Below are 20422 nucleotides of genomic sequence, written 5' to 3'. Positions count from 1 at the left end.
TACCGCGAGATAGTATAGCTAATCGTACTAATTAAAGGAAACTATAATATAGAGGACCGCCTATACCTTTTAGTTTATTCGCTTTATGCCGCTATCGGTTTAGGGGTGGTATACTATTAAAAGAAGTTGCTCGGTCCTAATTAATTTATATAGTATAAACTAAAATTAACCTACCTAATCTAAACCTCGATTGCTAATAATCTCCTTAGGAAAACTATAAAAGTACTATTAGTATTATTAGAACCGTTCTATATAGTCTTCTGCTTTTATTAAGTATATAGCTTTTAGCTAAATATATTTCAATAAACGGTTTATAATTGCTATAAGGAATCGCAGGTCAGATATATTATAGATAGAAAGGTTAGTTATAAAGTCGATTAATATCTACAACTAAAAGCGGTCTACAATTAATAGTAATTACAGTAAGCCTTAGCGCAATTAATAGCTCTTATATATCCCATAGTATCGGCAATTCTAAATATATCTCGCTACCTTAAACGATATATTATTAAAGTAATAATCTCGTTATAATAGTTAAAAAGTAGTGTTTTTCCCTAGGTAGCCTGCAATAGGTAAATTATAGTAATATTGGATTACTATAGTGGTTAAGGGCTTAAACGATAAAAGCTATACTTATGCCCGGTAAAGGAGTATACTATATGCATTTAGGGTATAATTAATAATTTATTCTTATATCGCTACTTCTACTAGAAATCGTCGTTCCCTATTTACGATTACTATCTATTAGGCCCGATATATACTATCTTTAGATATCGCTTAGTCCTAAATAGCTTAAAGGTAGGAGTCGGCGAAGATATATAGGCTATAAGGTAAAGTAGTCTATAGGGCTAAAGTTAGTATTATCTCGCCTTCTATTTTATTTATATTAAGTATTAAAATAAATAGCGGTTTTAGGATCTAGCTAGTTTATAGCTCTACCCTATCTGCCTTTTATTTTTATTAAGAAAGCGTATTAAGGCATTAGGCTTATAACCCTAGCCTATACTAAAGATAGAAGTTAAAGAGTATTAGAGTCTTAGCCTATTAGGCTTATCGTTTAGATATTTCTTATAGTCGGGCGAAATACTCTAGGTTCTTATAGTCGGTAAAGATAATAAAAGGAGAGGCTATTAAGTAGAGTTCTATTAACCATGCCTTAAGGCAAAAGATAATAGCGAAAAGTTCCTTATCGTATATAGTATAATTCTATTCCGTATCCAATAAGCGAGCGGAATAGTATATAATAAGGTAGAGTATACTATCCTCCTTAATTTATAATAGATAGCTACTAAAGGCCGTATTAAAACTATCTGCCTTAAAGATTATCTCCTTATTAGGGTCCTATTAGGTAAGAACTGGAGATAATATAAAATACTGCTTAAGCACTTAGAATACTACCTCTTCTTCGTTTAGCTATTAGAATAAAACCCCTTTTTTTATTAACCTAACTAAAGGATCAATAAAGCAAAAGAAATCTAAAATAAAATTATAGTAGAAATTAGTAAAACTAAGGAAATTATAAATGCCTTTTAATTTCATAGGTGCTTTTTAGTTCTAGATAGCCTTAATCTTTTTAGGGTCTAAATAGATTTCCTTTCCAGCCGTTATAATATATCCTAGGTACTAGACCTTTTTTACTGCGAAGTCGCACTTATTAAAATCTAAATTTAAGCCGGCCTTTTATAGTCATTAAAGGACTTCTTTAATGCGCCCTATATAGTCCGCCTTTAATCCCCTAGTATAAATCAAAATATCATTAAGGTAGGCAGTTATAAAGTCTCTTAATATATTCCGTAAGGCCCTATTAATATATCTTTAAAAGGTCGTAAGGGCCTTAATTAGGCTAAATAGTATAATAAGTTATTCAAATAGTCTAAATCGTATATAGAATGCAGTTAAGTATTTATCGCCTTCTGCAATATATATCTTATAGAATACTATATATACGTTAACCTTAGTAAACTATTTCGCCTAAAATAGGGATTGTAAGGTCTCTTTAATTAAGGGGAGGGGGTATTAGTCTTAGATTATAACCTTATTAAGGGCGCGGTAATCGATATAAAAACATTACCTACTATTCCCCTTTCTAGCTAATAGGATTAGTACCGCTGCCGATAAAAAGCTTACTTAAATCTATCCTTTATCTATTAGGTTAATTACTTATCTCTAAACCTTAAGTAATTAGTCTCGTAGCATATTATATAATAGGCCCTAAGGTAGGTCTAGTTAGCTCCTATCTATAGTCTTTTTAAGCTGGATATAGTAGTCTAATATACCCTAGTGCGGAAAGAGACTAAAAGCCTTCTCCTTATTAAAAAGGTCGGTAAATTCCTATAATTTCGTTAGGAGTACCTATAGCTCTTACGATCGTAAGGCAGAATTTTAATAAAGTAGCAGTATAATATAGAGGATATATATTATCTCCTATAAGCTTATTATAATAAAAGAAGTCGATTAATCTTTAGAGCGTTTCGCCCGCTTTAGTATACTATAGAAGATTAAGCTAAAGATATTTACTATAGTTAGACCCTATCGTCTTCTTATCGATTCTTTAATAGTAAGGCTACCTACTAATTTAATCTTTAATTAGCGCTATTTCGCCTATAATATAATATTATAGTATTCTATCTAAGGCATCCTAAAGATAATATTATAGGTAAGACTTAAGATAATATAAAGTATAACTATAGACGGCTATCTATCGATATCGATCGCCATATAGATAATATAAGTAATAGAGGAATATATTACTTTATATTCTCTTTAACGGCTTTAAATATCTACTACTATTCCGATTTCCCTATATTATAATAGGCGGATAGGTTAAAAGCCTAACCATTATACTATCTTTTCGGTTATAGCGCTATAATAATTATATCTTAAATCGATTAAGGTATTAATAAAGGTATAGGATTTATATAAGATTGGTATTAAAAAGGGGTGTTTATCTATTTATTTTATAATCTCCTCTAATTCCTTTTATAATCGAGCTAGGGTCTATATATATATTTTAAGCCCTCTAATGAGACTAAGTTTAAAAGCTATTCTTTTTCCTAATCTTTATTGCTACTTTCGACCTCTATAATTTATAAGTTAAATAAGGCTACTTTAATTGCATTAGGTTGGATTACCGGTAGTAAATAATATATAAATATCTAATATTTAGGAGAATTATACTAAAGATAGAGACCTTTCTTTCTATAATCTTTATATCATTCTTTAGAGACCTATATCGCTTTAAATATACGCTAATTACCCTTTGAGTCTAGCTTATTAATGCCCGATATTTATATATCGCCCTCGGAATCCTAGGTATAAGTTAATTAGGAATAGGCCGAGCCTGGTTAGTAGTTAATAGTTAGGCTGGTCTTAATATTAATAGCAATTTATTAGTAGTAGTCTACTACCGAGTAGTAATCGTAATAGGAGACCCTAAGGCTAATAATCTTATTAGCTATATAAGTATTAAGTGCCGATTAGAGATATTCTAGCTTGACTTCCTTAGGCTAACCGAGACTACTAATAAGTATAAATTTTTCCTTAAATCGTATAAAAAAGGCGGCAAAAGGTTCCTTTAGGCCCTAGCATAAGGAATACTTAAGCTTAATAATAACGCGATCCTACTAGTATAAGTCTTTAAAGAAATATTAGAGGTATTCGAAGAACTTTATTATATTATAATTATAAGCCGTATTATTCTTAAAGAAGGCCGCGACTTATAATTAGACTATAGACGATAGGTTTTAAAAGATAAATATCTATTAGGTCTTTTCGTCTCTAATAAAGTCCCTATCGACCTTAAGCTTATATTATATAAAGGTCCGCTAGGCTATAAATATAGCCTTTTTGCCATTAAAGGGGTCCTTTATCGGGATCGGCTTATACTTTAGCTAGGTATCTTAAGTAGTAGGGAGGGGGTTATACTATTATACGACCGGGGCCGGTTAGGTGGCGTTTTAAGAGCTATTTAACTGGTTCGCAAGAAGGGTCTATAGCGAGGCAGTAATAGCAGTAAGGTATTGCGTATTAGTCTGTATTTACGCCTCTATCTGTTATAACCCTATTGCAAATTGCTCCACTCGGGTATATATATTACGTCAGGGGCATTATAGTCTCGGGTTATTTAGGCCCGTTTCTCCAGGTGTATTTATCTCGATATCTTATATAGCCTGCATCATTAGCTCTATAATATAAGGTTATAACAGTAAGGCTAAGAGAGTCTATTTAAATGTAAAGGACTGGCCCTAGGGCTACTGCGAATAGGCGTCGAATAAATATATTAAATAGACTAAGGAGGAAAGAGAGAGGACCCGAATAGGGGCCTCTAAGTAGTCTATTTATACCCGTATGTAGTATAGGCCGAGTCTTTAGCGAGCCCTCGTGACCCCGTGCCGATACTCCTTAGGCTAGTCGCGGGCGCAGCCCGAGTCCTAGCCATATTGTGGCGCGGGCGTAGCCCGTGCCCGTGATATTAATGCCCTAATATGCTTTTTCAATAGGAATAAAAGGCAGATAGGGCAAAGCTATAAATCGACTAAATCCTAAAACTACTATCTATTTTAGCACTTAATATAGATAAGATAGAAGGCAAAAAGATACTAACTTTAGCCCTAAAGACCACCCTACCTTACGGCCTATATATCTTTACTAACTCCTACCTTTAAATTATTTAGGACTAAGCGATATCTAAAGATAGTATATATCGGGCCCAATAGATGGTAGTTGCAAATAGGGAATAACGATTTCTAGTAGAGGTAGCAATATAAGAACAAATTACTAATTATACCTTAAATATATACAGCATGCTTTTTTACCGGGTATAGGTATAGCTCCCATCATTTAAGCCCTTAACCACTACGGTAATCCAATATTACTATAACTTATCTATTGCGGGCCACCTAGGGAAAAATATTACTTTTTAACTATTGCGATAAGATTATTACTTCGATAATATATCGTCTAAGGTAGCAAGATACATCTAGAATTGCCGATACCGTAGGGTGCATAAGAGCCGTTAATTGCGCTAAGGCTTACTATAACTACTACTAATTGTAGACTGCTTCTAGTTATAGATATCGGTCGACTTTATAACTAACCTTCCTGCCTATAATACATCTAACCCTCGATTCCTTATAGTGATTATAGACCGCCTATTAAAATATATCTAGCTTAAAGCTATATATTTAATAAAAGCAGAAGATTGCGCAAAGCGGTTCCAATAGTGCTAATAGCGCTTTTATAATTTTCCTAAGGAGATTATTAGCGATTAAGGTTCGGATTAAATAGGCTAATTTTAGTCTACGCTATATAAATCAGCTAGGACCAAGCAACTTCTTTTAATAGTATACTACCCCTAAACCGATAGCAGTATAGAGCGAATAAACTAAGAGGTATAAGCGGTCCTCTATATTATAGTTTCCTTTAATTAGTACGATTAGCTATACCATCTCGTGGTATATTAACTTGCATTAAATAACTGGATATCATCCGTTACTAGGTTTAGCTTAAACCGGCTACTTAATAGGTTTAATATTCTAATTATCGCTTTGCCTCTAGAGGTAACTTTAAGCTTAATTACCCTAAAGGGGCATATAGCTCTCTTTTTTAGCAACCTTAAAGAGGGATAGGAATTAGCCTAAGCCGCTATTACCTTTATATAATAATAATAATAAGATACTATTAACCGTTTATAATGCCCGGCCGAACGCTTTTAGGTTAGCGACTAGGTATAATTAAGCCTTTAGAATATTAAAACGAACTACCTATATAAGAAGCTCGATTAGGTCTTTACTAAATATACTATTATTACCGTCCTATTACTACTTAATATCTAGCTTAATATCCTATAAGGTATTTATTTAGTTTTTTATATTAACCTAATCGAATAAGCTACTTCTGTTAAGGATTCGGGCTACGCCCGTCTTATACTAAGGATAAGCTTACAGTAAGTGCGCGCGGCTAGTATGATATAGGTGTCAATTGTACCAAGTTATAGTAACTTGGTACAATACGTACTCTTTTGTCTGGCCTAATGGTCAGATAGAAGGTTGGGCTAAAACCCAGACGATATGCGCGGCACCCGCTTAGGGCCCAATTGGGCCATATCGTTACAACTTCTAATTAATTACCTAATTAAGTAATAACTGATATACGATTTAGGCCCCTATTTATCCTCCCTTAAGACTCTATAAACCTATATAAGGAGTATAAGGTTAAGGAGATACTTATAGTAAAAAACGCATAGGGCTAAAGATAGAAACATAATATACTTATAAAATTGAAAGGGTACGACTTACTAATATAGGAACCCCTAAAAAACTTTAAGGATACTACTATATAAGAAATATTTAAGGCTAAATAGGGGGATATTAGAACTTATAATAGGCTTAGCTAGGTCCCGAAATAAGGTCTATTAGACTAGTAAACGACGCCAAACGCCTACTACTATAAACAAAATATAAAATAATAAAAATATATTAAAAAAAAATATAATAAACTAAACCAGGGCCGATATAGGCTTACCCTTAATATGCCCCCTCCTAGGGCCACTCTTTATCTCCTTAAGCCTCCTCCTATTCCTATAGCAGTATATAGGCTAATAGCAGCAGGGGTCCTTATGGGCTAAAGCATATATATAAGCTATATATTAGACAGGGATAGTTCCCTATATATCTATAATATAATAGAGTCTATAGGCTACTATAAGGCGAATATAGTAGGGGTATATTAGGAGACGATAAGACCTTTTAATAAGATAGGGCCGGATAATACGGTATTTATAGTAGTAGCTATAATAAAGATAGCGAGGGCGTAGGGGGCTATAGAGCGGGTTCTGCCTACTATTGCGGGGGTTATATTAGATAACCTTATGCTAATAGCAGTAGAGCCTCTATATAGTATTAGCCGCCCTAGTCGTATAATAGTTCCCCTTCTATATAATATATAAAGAGGGCGGGCCGAGATAAGGGCAGGGGTAGCTAGGGACGTTAAGCTTTAACCTAATACTACTCTATCCTGGCATAATATTCCTAGGCTTCTATTTATATTTCCCTTATAATATTTAGCATAAAGGCGAGATCTATAACGGACCTAGCCTAGCGCCGGGAGGGCGTTAACGCTATAGATATAGTAGAAACCATATTAGAGGCATCTTTTGGCCCGAATACTAAACGTAGGGTATAAGGGGCCACCTGCTTAGCAGCGAAAGTATAATTGTTGAAATCAGCGCCTTTTTAGCTGTATTTTGGTACTGGTCTCGCTACCGTACGACGTCTTTACGTTGAGATATCGCGGTGGCTATACCAGGCGCTATGGTGGGGCACAGCGCCCCACAACGCCGATTACAGTGGGCCACAGCGCCGGTCACGGCACCGGCACAGCGACCCACATCCGGCCACAGCGGCCGGTTACAGTGGGCCAACAGGGCCCACAATAGGCGGCGCATTTCTACGGGATTACCAAATGGGCAAATCTTGCTAATACCGCACTTTCGGCCTTCTACATACAGTCACCCACTACACCGCGCCTTTACGGCACACCGGTATAGGGCTTCCGGCCCGTACGGCAGGCTGTTATAGGGCATCCGGCACACCGCTACAAGCCACTGGGCTTGGTTGGGTAGGATATTGGGCACGGTTGGGCAGGCCGACTTTTCGTCAGGTTTTTTCGCTATCTTTGCGGTTTTTCATTATTTTTAACCGCTTTTTTAAAATAGTAGAAATATGTCTAAAATTCCCTCTTTCTAGCTAGAATAGTTACCAACAATTAGAATCAGATTTCCCTGACATCTTTGCTCTGGTTAACCTCTTGTGCGCTTAAATCTTTAACCAGCTCTTTGTTTTATTCTGCAACGCCTTGTACGCCACTGTCGGTACTTAGTATACTTTCCAATAGTGTTCTAAGTCACTATTTTGCAATAGGTTATGAGCCCGGTGTCTTAAGGCTTCCAGCTTAAGACTTTTTTACGCTAACTTAGGATTTTAACGCATTTGGCAGCTAACCTCCCAGAAATCTAACTAACGATATTACTAATCTGCAGTAAGGGACTGATTATCCTAGATTTAGGAACCCAGCTACCATACCAAGCTGTAACACATCCTTTGCAATAGGATTTTCTCAGGATTTTCTATAGATTACTCCTTAATGCAGCTTTCTTCTAGTCTTATCTAGATTTTCAGTCTTGATTTTCTTCGCATTTTTAAGACTTTTCGGCACCTTTTTTCTTCTTATAATAGCTAGTTAGAACGTTCCTACTAATAACCCAGGCCATAATAACCCAGGCCATAATAACCTAGGCTACCAAGTCCCTGATACGGAATAGGTAGAAGAATCTGATAATGACCAGGAAATTGCCCAGCTTAGGGATGACCAATAGGAAATAAGAAAAGAATTCAACTATAAATTTAATCGAATGAATTCTAAAATCGATTTTTTGGCTAATAAAATGAGCACCTTAGTAGACAGACTAACCAAGCCTATTACTAGCCAACTATCACAAGACATAATAGATGTGGATACCTTCCAAACCCCTATAGGTAAGGGAAATATGCTACTACCCAAAGCCCAGCAGCAACCCCTGCCGGTTCCATCTAGCATTAGCAGCCAAGTTAGCGCTATAGCTATCAAGGAACTAGCTAAAATAGCTAATGGATTCCAGGAATCCTAAAAGCTAAGGGGGGCATCTAACTTCGATTAATAGAAACAGGCCCTTATAATTCAACTTAGGGCACTTAATATCGCTAAATTTATCGAAGAACCTTCTATTGCTAGCAATTTTAACGATTTAGAGTAAGCACTTTTACTATTACTTATCAAGAATAGTTGCACAGAAGGACAAGCTGCTGCTATTAACTGGTGCACTGACCCAGAGTCAGCCTTTACGTTACTCACTAAATAGTATTCTCACTCATCAGACGTACAGTAGACCCACCTATACCCTGCCTTCTATCAACTAAATTTTACAGGCTATAAGGGTACCTTAGAATCTTTCAACGCCTCCTTTAATAGCTACCTATCTAGGTTGCAAATTTTAGGCTCCTACATACAACCTTTCGACTAAATCAGCCAGTATTTATATGCTGTAGAAGGGGTCTTTTTTCAGTAGGCAGAACGGTACCGCATAATGATGAGAATCGCCTATACTCAGGGAAATATATTAAATATTAACCTGCAATTTTATATGGTTGATTTACTAGAAGAATAATGCATTAAAGAATTATCAGTAGTAAGGGCTACTACCCACCTCGCAAAGGTCAAGGGTGCCGCTACTAACACTAACAACAGTAGCAAGTCCGCTAGTAATAATACTAGCAAGGGTGGTAAAAACACTACTACTAATGCTAATAAAAAGAATAAATAGGGGGTCTTCTTCTGCCACATAAGGCAAGCTGGAAAATGAGAAGAAGAAAGAAAAGAAAAATTCAGCTAATAAAATAAATACCCTATAAAAGACCGATGAAAAGGAAAAGACTATTAATTCCTTTGTATTAGGAAATTATAATACTCTAAGTCTTATACCTAGTGAGACAGCCTATTCTTCCTTCTAGGACTGCGAATGTATGCAATTTCTAGCTACCAGCTATAGTGCATAATCCGGTGGGAAAACGCTAATAGATTCTTTACTTTACGATACTGGTTCTACAGTGCATATCATCAACGATAAAAAGCACTTTACCTACTTCTAATACTATACTGGAAACATACTAATTATTAGCACAGGTGGTGGCCTAATCAAGCCCAGTGGGTGGGGCACAGCGCGTTTTACCGTACTATAGGGCACTAACCCACCTCAGTGGGGCACCTTAGAGCTGACCAACGCCCTCTTTATACTAGCTTTTGATATTAACATCTTTAGCGGCGTTAAATACTATCTAAATCGTGGTAGTATTCAGGGCTAAAGCCTAGTTAACAGCAATAATAAGTGTATTGGGCTTCTTAATTTTAAGAAGTATGGCTTCTTTTTACAATAGAAAGGGGTAGATTCGCCGTTTTTATACTATACTAGCTAAAATCACCCGGCTTTATATAATATCTCGGTCGAAATACCTACCCTAGCTAACCTAGAAGAATACGAGGTGTTGGTTGCATCAAGGGGTACCCAGTTGTACGTAGGGTCGCGCGCGTGGTATCAAGTACCGTGAGGTCACCGGTCAAAGGTATGATTACTTCTTTAATTATGACTATGACTAACTAAGAGGAAAGAAAGGAAGCAAAAGAGTAATTACACGATATGGCCTTTTTGTGCGTGCTATTGTCACGTGTATCGGCGCAGTCGGGCCGGGCTGCCCGCGTGCCCTACCGGGCTTAGGGGTAAAGGGGCAAAAGGGGCCAAAGTGGCCATATCGTGCGCATCGGGTGTGCGCGGCATATCCGTCGCAATATGCCCAATTGGGCACCTTGCGATAGCGATTCCGACACTGGCAGCTTCTCTTTTTATAGAAGTAAATATCGGAATCGCTAGGATGTAAGGCGCATATATAGAAAGAAAAGTGCGGCGCGGTCTCGGCAGGTTATGCCGCCGATAACGCTATCGCGCCGCGCGGCCGGCTTGTACAGGCTCATACCGTATAGCCGGTATATTGAATATCGCAGCCAAAACAAAAGGGCAAAAAGGGGCAGTAGTAAACGCAGTAAAACAACATAATATTAAACATAGGAAAATCCACACACTTGCCACCTATGATATCACCAATACCTTCCAAATGCAGTCAGATATTGACCGACCTCTTTACCTACCCTTCCACACGTATAATAGCCTTGTTTTAGTCGACGAAGGTCTTAAGGGCTTTATTAGGCGTTCCCTTAGTTATTACGTCGGCGAGATTATTATTCCTATTGATCCAATAGATCTTATAAATCTCCCGGCGCTCGTATGACTATCGTAGGGCCATAATATCTATTATAAGCCTCTTTTCCTTAGTAGTGCCTAGCTTAACTAGGCATTCGTATAGCGAAAACAAATCCGTATATATAACTGTGGGGATCTTCGGCAATCCCAGCCTGCTAGTAATTATGTTAAGGGTCGTACCTATCGCATATGCGATATCGACCCCTTGCATTATACTATACAGCTCTGAAGCGAGTGCGCTGCGCGTTACCTACTTGCTTTTTATAGAGCTATAAGTAATAATGTTACCGGTCAGCTGGAAGGCGTTATTCGCAGTATCTACCTCATTCCCTAGCACAATCACGTAACCAATCTAGGAGCTTAAATCTTTATTGTTGGCAAAGGATCCGTCAATAAATATAAAGATCTTAGCTGTGTTAAGGGCCAAATTAATATACCGTAGGCCGCGATCCTGGTTATTAAGCTGCCATTAAAGGCGCTTGTTCAACCTCGCGATATCCTTAGGGTTAGGCTATTGATGTTGTGCCGCGATAGACAGGTCGAAAGACGCTTTAGGCTGGCAGACCGTAGCCACGTAAGCACCGCGAGTGCGTTGTTCGATATAATTACGCTAGGCCGTAAGCGCATTCTTATCGATAGTCGCGATCTTCTTACTTTGACCTTTCTAGCGTAATATTATACCGTCAGCATCGGCCGTTAGTATACACCCGTTGAATATTAGGGGCACGGTTGGTGATAGCTTCGTCTTAAGCTTGGCGTTAAAGCCTGCCTTAGTAAGCTCTAATTCTTCCTATTAGAAGAAGGCATCGTTATTTAGGCCGAGGGTATTATCAGTCTATATACCTACGATACCAAAGCATATAGTAGTATCGCGGTCAGGAACGTTAGTACAGTCAGTATTGCTAGTACGGTCAGTATCGTCATTACCGGCGGATATCAGCAAATAGGGGTCATAAGTTAATATAGTCATGCCCAACTTCTTGCGATAGTACCAGAAGTATATTGCCCACTAGTAGGTGCCTGCCTCAGCTATTCCGTACAGTGGCTTCACTACTTCTATAATAGTGTTATTAGGGTATTAGTGGGCTATTTGCTTAGGTAGCTTAGCAATAATCGACCGATTGAGGGTAGTTAATAACTGCATGTAGGCCTATATGATATCCCGTATCCAAAGGAATAGGCCGTAAGAGTATTATAGTAATAAGGCTAATGATATAAGTAGCCGTTGATTAGCCCGTTGGATTGTAGGGGACTGAGTTAATATCAATTGCTTTTTATCATCACTATGACCTTATATGATGAGTTGTGATTTCTCATATAGCGTATTTATGCCTTTACCTTTAATTTCCCGTACTATACGTGAGTTGAATAGGCGTTGGGCTCCATATTGACTAATATCAAAGGTGACGAATCTAAACACATTACGGGCCTATAATGCTTTAATCTCTATACGGTCTGACTGCTCAAAAGGGTCTCCAGGGGTCGTGATCTTGCTTTCCCGGCGTAATTAGCTAGTAAGCTGCAGGTCGGCTTACTCTTTAGCGGTTAGGAAAAAGGCGTCAATAACGGTATTAGAAGTGATAGCATTAATGAGAGCCTCTTCTTGGTCCTTATTGATCATGACGTCGGATACCACCCTTGCTGGTGATACTAGCCTGACTTGATTAGGGCCAGTGGCTGGCGATGGATATATCGCGGCTGCAGGTATCATCGCGGCTGGAGGTGCGGCTATAGCCGGTATCCTGACTTCTAGCCTGCCGGGGCGGGCCGGGCCTTCGGCATAGACGATATCTTCGGCATCGTCGGGGTTATAGTTATATAGCTTAATAACCGTTAACCGGAACTTAACCGGGCCATATGGCATCTGCACGATATAGGTCTCACCTTTAAGGCTGATTAGCCGGTACGGCCCATACTATCTACCCTTTTCTCTCTATACCCGTATATCTAATTATAGGGGTAGTCGGTAGATAGGCCGGGTATCTAGGCCGTTCCGTTAGGCGAGGGCATCGCGAACCTATCGCTTGGCGAGGCATTTCTTAGCTTCGTTAGTAGCCTTTCGTAATATTAAGGCATATTGTGATACTGATAGGCTAGGCGGTAAGTTATCTATAAGTCGAGGATACGCTCTAAAGACTAATAATATAGGCACTAGACTATTGGGTCTAGCCGAGTCATTAACAGCCTTTATAGCAAGCTGTAATTTCTGTTCCTTTATTATTAGATCGCCTATTTTGTTACTAATGATGGTATAGGCTTTGCGTAACGGGGCGTAATATCTTTCGACCTTGCTAATGCTATTGTGGGCTTCTATAGGAATTTCATCCATATTGATAGATAGAAGCCGGGCATTATAATGGAATTCGGCGGAAGCAAAGTTTGGTCTAGTATTATGGACTATCCAATCTAGTAGGCTAAGGTAGGTATCAATCCAGTATTCCTTAAGGGCATTCTAAATATCGTAGGCCTTCTGCCTTTATGGATCAAGAAATCTAGCTACCTGGAAGCTTATCGCGGCATCTATAATGTGTAATACCGGCCGATTATTAATATAAAGGATATCGACGATTATTTTATAGTTAAATTGGCTGGTATTATCATCCTTAAGCGTGAATTTAAATCGGCTGGGTGCCTTTGCGTTTATCTGGCATTAATGGCATATATAGGTGATGCTCTCGATAATATTGCGGTTAATATCATTATAACCAGCCCGTTGAAGCAATTTGGTAAGCCTATTAATGGAGGGGTGCCCGAATCGACGATAAAGCTGACGGATTTCCTATAATGAGAGGTGGAAAGCAGTAGTATCTATAGCATTAAGAGTCCACTATAGATATCCCCATTTCCTAATAATTGGAACCTTAATATCCCCTTTAATAAGTAAGTTATTAATATTATCCAGCTTTACGCCCATCCTATCTATATCCGTAATAGAATAGAGAAAGGGGGTGCCGCTATTAAGAATATGGAAGGGGATATTGCCGAATATCATTAGGATATTCAATATACCAGAAGATATGGCAGAACCTGCTCCGAAATTAACAGTATACTGCGTATCCGTTAACTCAATCGTTAAAGATTTTATTAATCTCATTAGGGCTCTTGCTTGACCTATGCCTACTATGGATAGGCTAGAGGCGCCGGTATCCGGTAGGATTCCGCAGAAGGTATAGTCACTATAGCATTCTTCTTCTAGAAAGGTAGAATTACAGTCTAGTGAGGGCATTCGGAAGGGGTTAATTTGTAGGAAGGCATATCGGCATAATTCATCTTGCAAGGCTTATAATATCTCGATAGATAAAGAAGGTGACGGTTCTATTTACGCAGGGGTTAAGAAGTACTGAGTGGCTGTAATTTGCGGTGCGACAGCGTCCTCTATATCCCAATATATAACCCCTGCCATCATGACTTCAACATCTTTAATAATATTATCAAAATCGGCATCTTTAAGGGCTTAGTCGGCGGTCCCTTTGTATTCCTATAGGAAAACGCGGAATTTCTTATTATTAGGAGCGGTCCGGTTGGAGCGGTTCTTTAGCCATTATACCTTTAATTCTTATTGCTCTTTATCAGTATAGTTAGATGACTAATATCCTAATTTATTGCAAACAAAGCATCTTCTTTAACAGGGCCTAGCTAGAAAGGCGCGATTCTATTATTGCCGTTAAGGGGGTCCGTATCATTAGGGGCGTTGATACCGGTTGTGGGATTAACTATATCTACGATCTGTGAATAACGCCATATTATCATCAATATCTTTAACATCCTATTATTATTAATACTGCTATTGTTGAAGGAATTGATGCTATTGAGTTATATAGGTAGTCTTGTAGATGGAAAGGGATCGCTATAAGTTAGTGGCGAGGCCTTCGAATATAGAGGCATGACGATATATGGCCTGGCTACACTTAGGGGTATCCCTTATAGCGTTAAGCACTTACCGATAAAGCTCTATATTAGCTATAAAGGGGGGAAAAAGACTACGATATAGGCGCTAAAGTTCCTTTAGTAGAATGTTAAGGCATTCTAGCTTTGACTTGTTGGGATGTTTCGCGATAGTTAATTAGAGCGTTATTCTATTCTAACGGTGCAAATAGAATTGCTCTATGCTTTTATTCTCGAAATGGCTCTTGACTTTACGGACTATATTATTAAAAGTAAGGGTATTACGAATGCATTCGATATTATTGAAATAATACGTTTTAGTATCGCCGATTAGTATGATTTGAAAAGCTCTAGCGAATATATAATCGGGCAGTCCTAGAAGGCGGCACTTACTCTTAAAGGATACTACCTTTAGTATAAGGAAGTCATCTATTTTGCTACTATATCTATCCTCTGTACGATAGCTGCGTAAGAGGTTAGATATCTTCTTCGAAATATTATTAAATCCGGCCTCTGCATAGGCTCTTTAGGTATGATCTTCTTGGTGGTATTCCGGAGGGTATTCTGGAATGGCTTATCGGTAGCCTTGCGGTAGGCTGGCGGGATCTCTGGCTGGGTTATCTTATAACCCGGGTCGGTCTAGGTTTACCGGTCCTCCTATTAAAACGGTCCGTTTATCGGCCTAGGTAGGCCGATAGTGCCGGGAGGGGTCCGGTGCCATGCCTATCTTTAGCATTATCGGGTGAGGCATTGGAGCCGGTGGTTGAGGCATCCGGGCCTGTGGGTTATGGCTGCGATACCATGATTCGTGATATCTGGCATTAGGGGCAGCTATTTTATTAATATTAGGGGCTTGCCTGGTGCCGCTGGTAGCGGTATATTGGGGAATATTGATATTAGTGGCTTGGATGGTATTGCCAGCAATTTCGAGGGTGTTGCTATCGGCGCTCTCTGTTGATTAAAGCATATTATTAGGGCCTATAACCTGACCTCTAGTCCTTATGGGTATACTATGATTCCGAGGGGTATTGGGATAGCCGCCTCGGCTAGCTCGGCTAGGGGTATAACCCCTAGGGTGTAGTATTTAGTCGGTCGGGCTATAGTCATCGTCCGTTGTATGCTATTATTACTGTCGGGAGCTTTCCCCTGTCTCAAATAGTGGCCTATAAATAGGCGCTTTCCCTTTCTATTATAGCGGCCGGCCCCTTTCTTCTTCGGTAGGAATAGGGGCCTTCTTTGACGTAGATAGAGGGATAAGGGGTTGTTATGCCGTTGGTATTGCAAAGTCCCTGGGGGTCGAAGGGGCTTATAAAGGTCTTCGCGAGGGTAATCGCGAGGGTATTTGTAACGGCAATTGCGAGGGTATCTGTGAGGGCATCCGTAAGGGTATCCATAAGGGTATTCGAACAATTATAATAGGGAGTGAATTCCTCGAGCTTATAATAGAGGGGGTATTCTGGTTCATTTGCATCTCCTATTCGGTATAAGCAGTAGGGACTGATTGTTCCCTATCTAGATTTAACCGGGATATAAAGGTTTTGCGTGTAAATTAGAGATCTATTTCCTCTTGAGGCCACTTAGGCATATGCTCTTATTGGAGACAGTAGGTAAGGGTCTTAACTGCTAACGATCCTATGCTTCCAATATATACCCCACGTTCCCATAGGGTTGTTCGGAATTCCCATAGAAGCCGTTTATTGATATAGTTAAATAGCTCCTTGGTCCATTCCTCACAATCATTACGGAATTATTCCTATAGATTATCATCCATCTTATCGCCTATTATATAGTTATTAATAAGGTAGGCGATACAATTGTGTAACTGTTCGTCTGTGGCATTAGTAGGGTCAATCTGCCCTTTTGAATTTACCCAGTCCTCTATGATGGTATTAGCGTGAGGCCTAAGCTTTTCGGGTAGTAATCCTTCTATCGTAATATTGATAGGGGTGGGCATATATATTAGAAGGAAGTAATTAATAAAAAAAAGAAGGAAGTAATTAATAAAAAGAAGGAAGAAAGGAAGTAGGGAAGAAGGTCAGGAAGGAAGTAAGGAAGGAAGCAATAGTCGGGCAGGATATTATAGGCGTTCCGGTTGCTTATTTAACTATTAAATATAACGGTAAAAAGGTTTTTTACCGTTATAAGGCTCTGAGTCGCTTGCGTAAGAACCTGCGTTTATATGCCTACTAATGGTATTCACTAGCTATTACACTATCAGTGTGATATTTAGCGATTATTCCTCGTGATAGACGAATAGGGAAGGTTAGACACAATCAGTTTATCCCTTAGTTCGTAACATCCGTAGCCATTCCTCTAAATAGGCTAGATCACGTTCCTTATTAGCACGATTTGATTAAACCGTCTCTTCTTACTGGTCCTAGCTAATCTATAAAGTGAACTTCAACTTCACTGATCAGTATTGGTTGCATCAAGGGGTACCCAGTTATACGTAGGGTCGCGCGCGTGGTATCAAGTACTATAAGGTCACCGGTCAAAGGTATAATTACTTCTTTGATTATAACTATAACTAACTAAGAGGAAAGAAAGGAAGCAAAAGAGTAATTACACGATATGGCCTTTTTGTGCGTGCCATTGTCACGTGCATCGGCGCAGTCGGGCCGGGCTGCCCGCGTGCCCTACCGGGCTCAGGGGTAAAGGGGCAAAAGGGGCCAAAGTGGCCACATCGTGCGCATCGGGTGTGCGCGGCACATCCGTCGCAATGTGCCCAATTGGGCACCTTGCGACAGCGATTCCGACACGAGGAATATCCCCTACCAGAGGATTTACCTACCCTACTAGCTGACTCGGACCTTCCACTAGCTAATTCGCAAGAAATCCTACTAGCTGACCCACCAGTTAGTCCAGGTTTTACGGTGGTACCAACAGAGGCTGCTATTCCTAATATAGCCTAACTACCATAAAGGGCCCCGGTCACCCTCAACCCAGCCCTAATCATAATACCAGCTGCTGATATAGAATATCAAAAGCTGCTATTATTAGCCGGACTTTGGCATATCCGGCTTGGGCATATCGGAATCCAACTTTTAAAGAAAACCTATGCATCAACCATAGGGTTACCTGATCTCAGTAAGGTAAAGGATTCTGATTTTAACTGCATCGCCTGTAAAAGGGCAAAGTTAGTACGGCGTTTTACATTAGGGGCTATACCAGACCCTATGCATTGTTTAGATATTATAGAGGGCGATATCTTCTAAATCAACCCTCTACTATACAATAAATGCCTTATCTGCCTTATCTTAGTTAACCGGAAATCATGCTTCCGTTGGGTGTACTTACTACCTAATAAAGAAGGACCCACGGTATTTTCAGTATTATAGGGGTTCTTCCAAGGTCTTAGGAATCGCTACGGCAAATCAGCTATTGAATTCCATTATGATAGTGGCAAGGAAATCAACGACGTTATTATAGCCTGGCTAGCTCTTAAGGGCATAGATTTTTTAACTTCTTCCCCTTATATTCATAAGCAAAATAGGTTAGCAGAACGCTTTATACGGGTTATTATTGACCGACTTAGAGCTATTATGCTTTAGTCTTGGTTACCTTCTTACCTTTGGTCTGTAGTAATTCTTAGTATTACTACCTTAGTAAATCTAATAGTAGTTACAAACCGTTCTTTGTTACCTTTCGAGGAATTAAAGAAAGACTTTCCAGAAATTAGCACTACCACTTACCCGACCTTATTAGCTTTAGGGCTATTGGTGCGGCTGTAGAGGTGCTAATCCCTCTAGAAAAACGGGTCATCAGCTATAAGCTGGCCCCCCGGACCGAGTCAGGTAGGTTACTAGCTACGCTAGGTAATAGCACCTACCTCGTCTATATCCCATATCGCCGGGTCGTCACTAAGACGTCTTTTATTACCTTTACCTACCAAAATGAAGGAATAGGCTTTATTTTAAGTGGCCTAGAGGGTAATTTTGATTTCTAACCGCCTTCTAATTTAGAGGGGGTAAATATCGACTAAATTGCTCTAGAAGAGCCTATTTAGAAGTCGCCTCGCCTAAATATGCCTATTTTAGGCTTAGCCGAGGGCATAGGCCTACTACAGGCCACGGATCTAATATAGCCCACGGGCCTATTACAACCAATAGGCCTAATACAGCATACGGATCTACTATAATCAGCGGGCCTACCACAACCAATGGGCCTGCTACAACCAGTGGGCCTACCACAAATTGGCCCACTACAGCACTCTACAATATTTCCCAGCAATTCGCCGTCTTTCGATTCTAAATCGCTTTAGCCCAACTTAGCTTTTCAGCTTAGGCAAGACGGTCTGCTTTCACCGGCTAAGGAAAATACACCTTTTTCCTATACAAAAAGGCTGCAAATGCTAGGAAATGCAGAAAGCTCTTATCACTAGGAATTTCAACTATAGAGATTTTCCGAATCCGTCATAAAAGTGGGCATATCCTGCATATGTGAAAATTCTGACTCGCCCTATATAGCAAATTTTTAATGGTCTGAATCTTAAAGGCCTACACACACTAATTTTCTACGACTTTCCGATATAATAGATTCTGCCTTTTCGCCCGGCTTCCTAGTAGATACGGCTTTTTACTATAGTAAAACGCTGCCTATACTAGAATATCTAAAATTTGAGAGTCTAGATATTGCCTTAAATGAGAGACTGTGGGTAAAAATGTTTCAAGCACTAGAAAATATGCCGCCTATTTAGCCATACTAGGTTAGGGCTACTAGGGGTAAAATTCGAGGAAGAATACAGCCACAGATACGAGACGTGTAAGGTATCCTAAATTACGGATACTATAGGTCACTTTTTGACCTATAGTCTGACTAACAGACTGACTAATAGTCTGACCTATAGACTGACTAATAGGGTGCTTTCCTACCTACCTAGCCGAAAAACGACTAGATTTTTGGATACCTAGGCAGCCCCCTAGAGGCTTCCACACAGGATTTCCCCCCTTCCTATGCTTTTTATTAGCAAATATACGATATTTGCTGTGCAGCGAAGATTAAGGCTGCAAAACGGGCCCTAGAAGGTATGCCTAATAGCTGGAAGGAAGTCTTATACAACCCACAAAAGGATAGCTGGGTTAAAGCCTTATTTTTAGAATTCGAGTAATTAATCGATTTAAATGTCTTCTAATTTATTCCTAAGTCTAGTGTTCCTACTAGTAGGAAAATATTGCGTAACCGGCCTATTTTTTGTGTTAAGAAAGATGCGAATAATAACCCGGTTAAATATAAGGCACGATTAGTTGTTAAAGGCTTTATACAGGTATCTGGGCAAGACTTTATGGAGACCTATGCCTCTACTTCGATCCTACTAATATAGAGGATTATCCTTGCTCTTGCTGCTATAAATAACTGGGAAATAGAGCAGATCGACTTTATTGGTGCCTTTCTAAATAGTGAATTACTAGAGACGATTTATATGGAGATTCTAGTTGGTTTTCTAGAATTTGCAGAAAGCCTACTCTTACCTAACCCAGCCTTGTGGTCTGACTAGCAGTATCGTCGACTTCTAGCCTTGCTTATTAAGGTTAGATATGACCCCTCTGTATCATAGGTCATACTATTGAAGAAAGCCTTATATGGGCTAAAATAAGGCCCTCGCGAGTGGTAGTTACGGTTAAAAGACCTTCTAGTGTAAGAGGGTTTTAAGCCGTTACTTTCTAATGCTACTGTCTTTTATAATAAAGGAAT

The sequence above is a fragment of the Ustilaginoidea virens genome, chromosome 6 (genome assembly GCF_000687475.1).
Source record: "Ustilaginoidea virens chromosome 6, complete sequence".
Taxonomy (NCBI): domain Eukaryota; kingdom Fungi; phylum Ascomycota; class Sordariomycetes; order Hypocreales; family Clavicipitaceae; genus Ustilaginoidea; species Ustilaginoidea virens.
Note: the sequence above shows the minus strand (reverse complement) of the source record.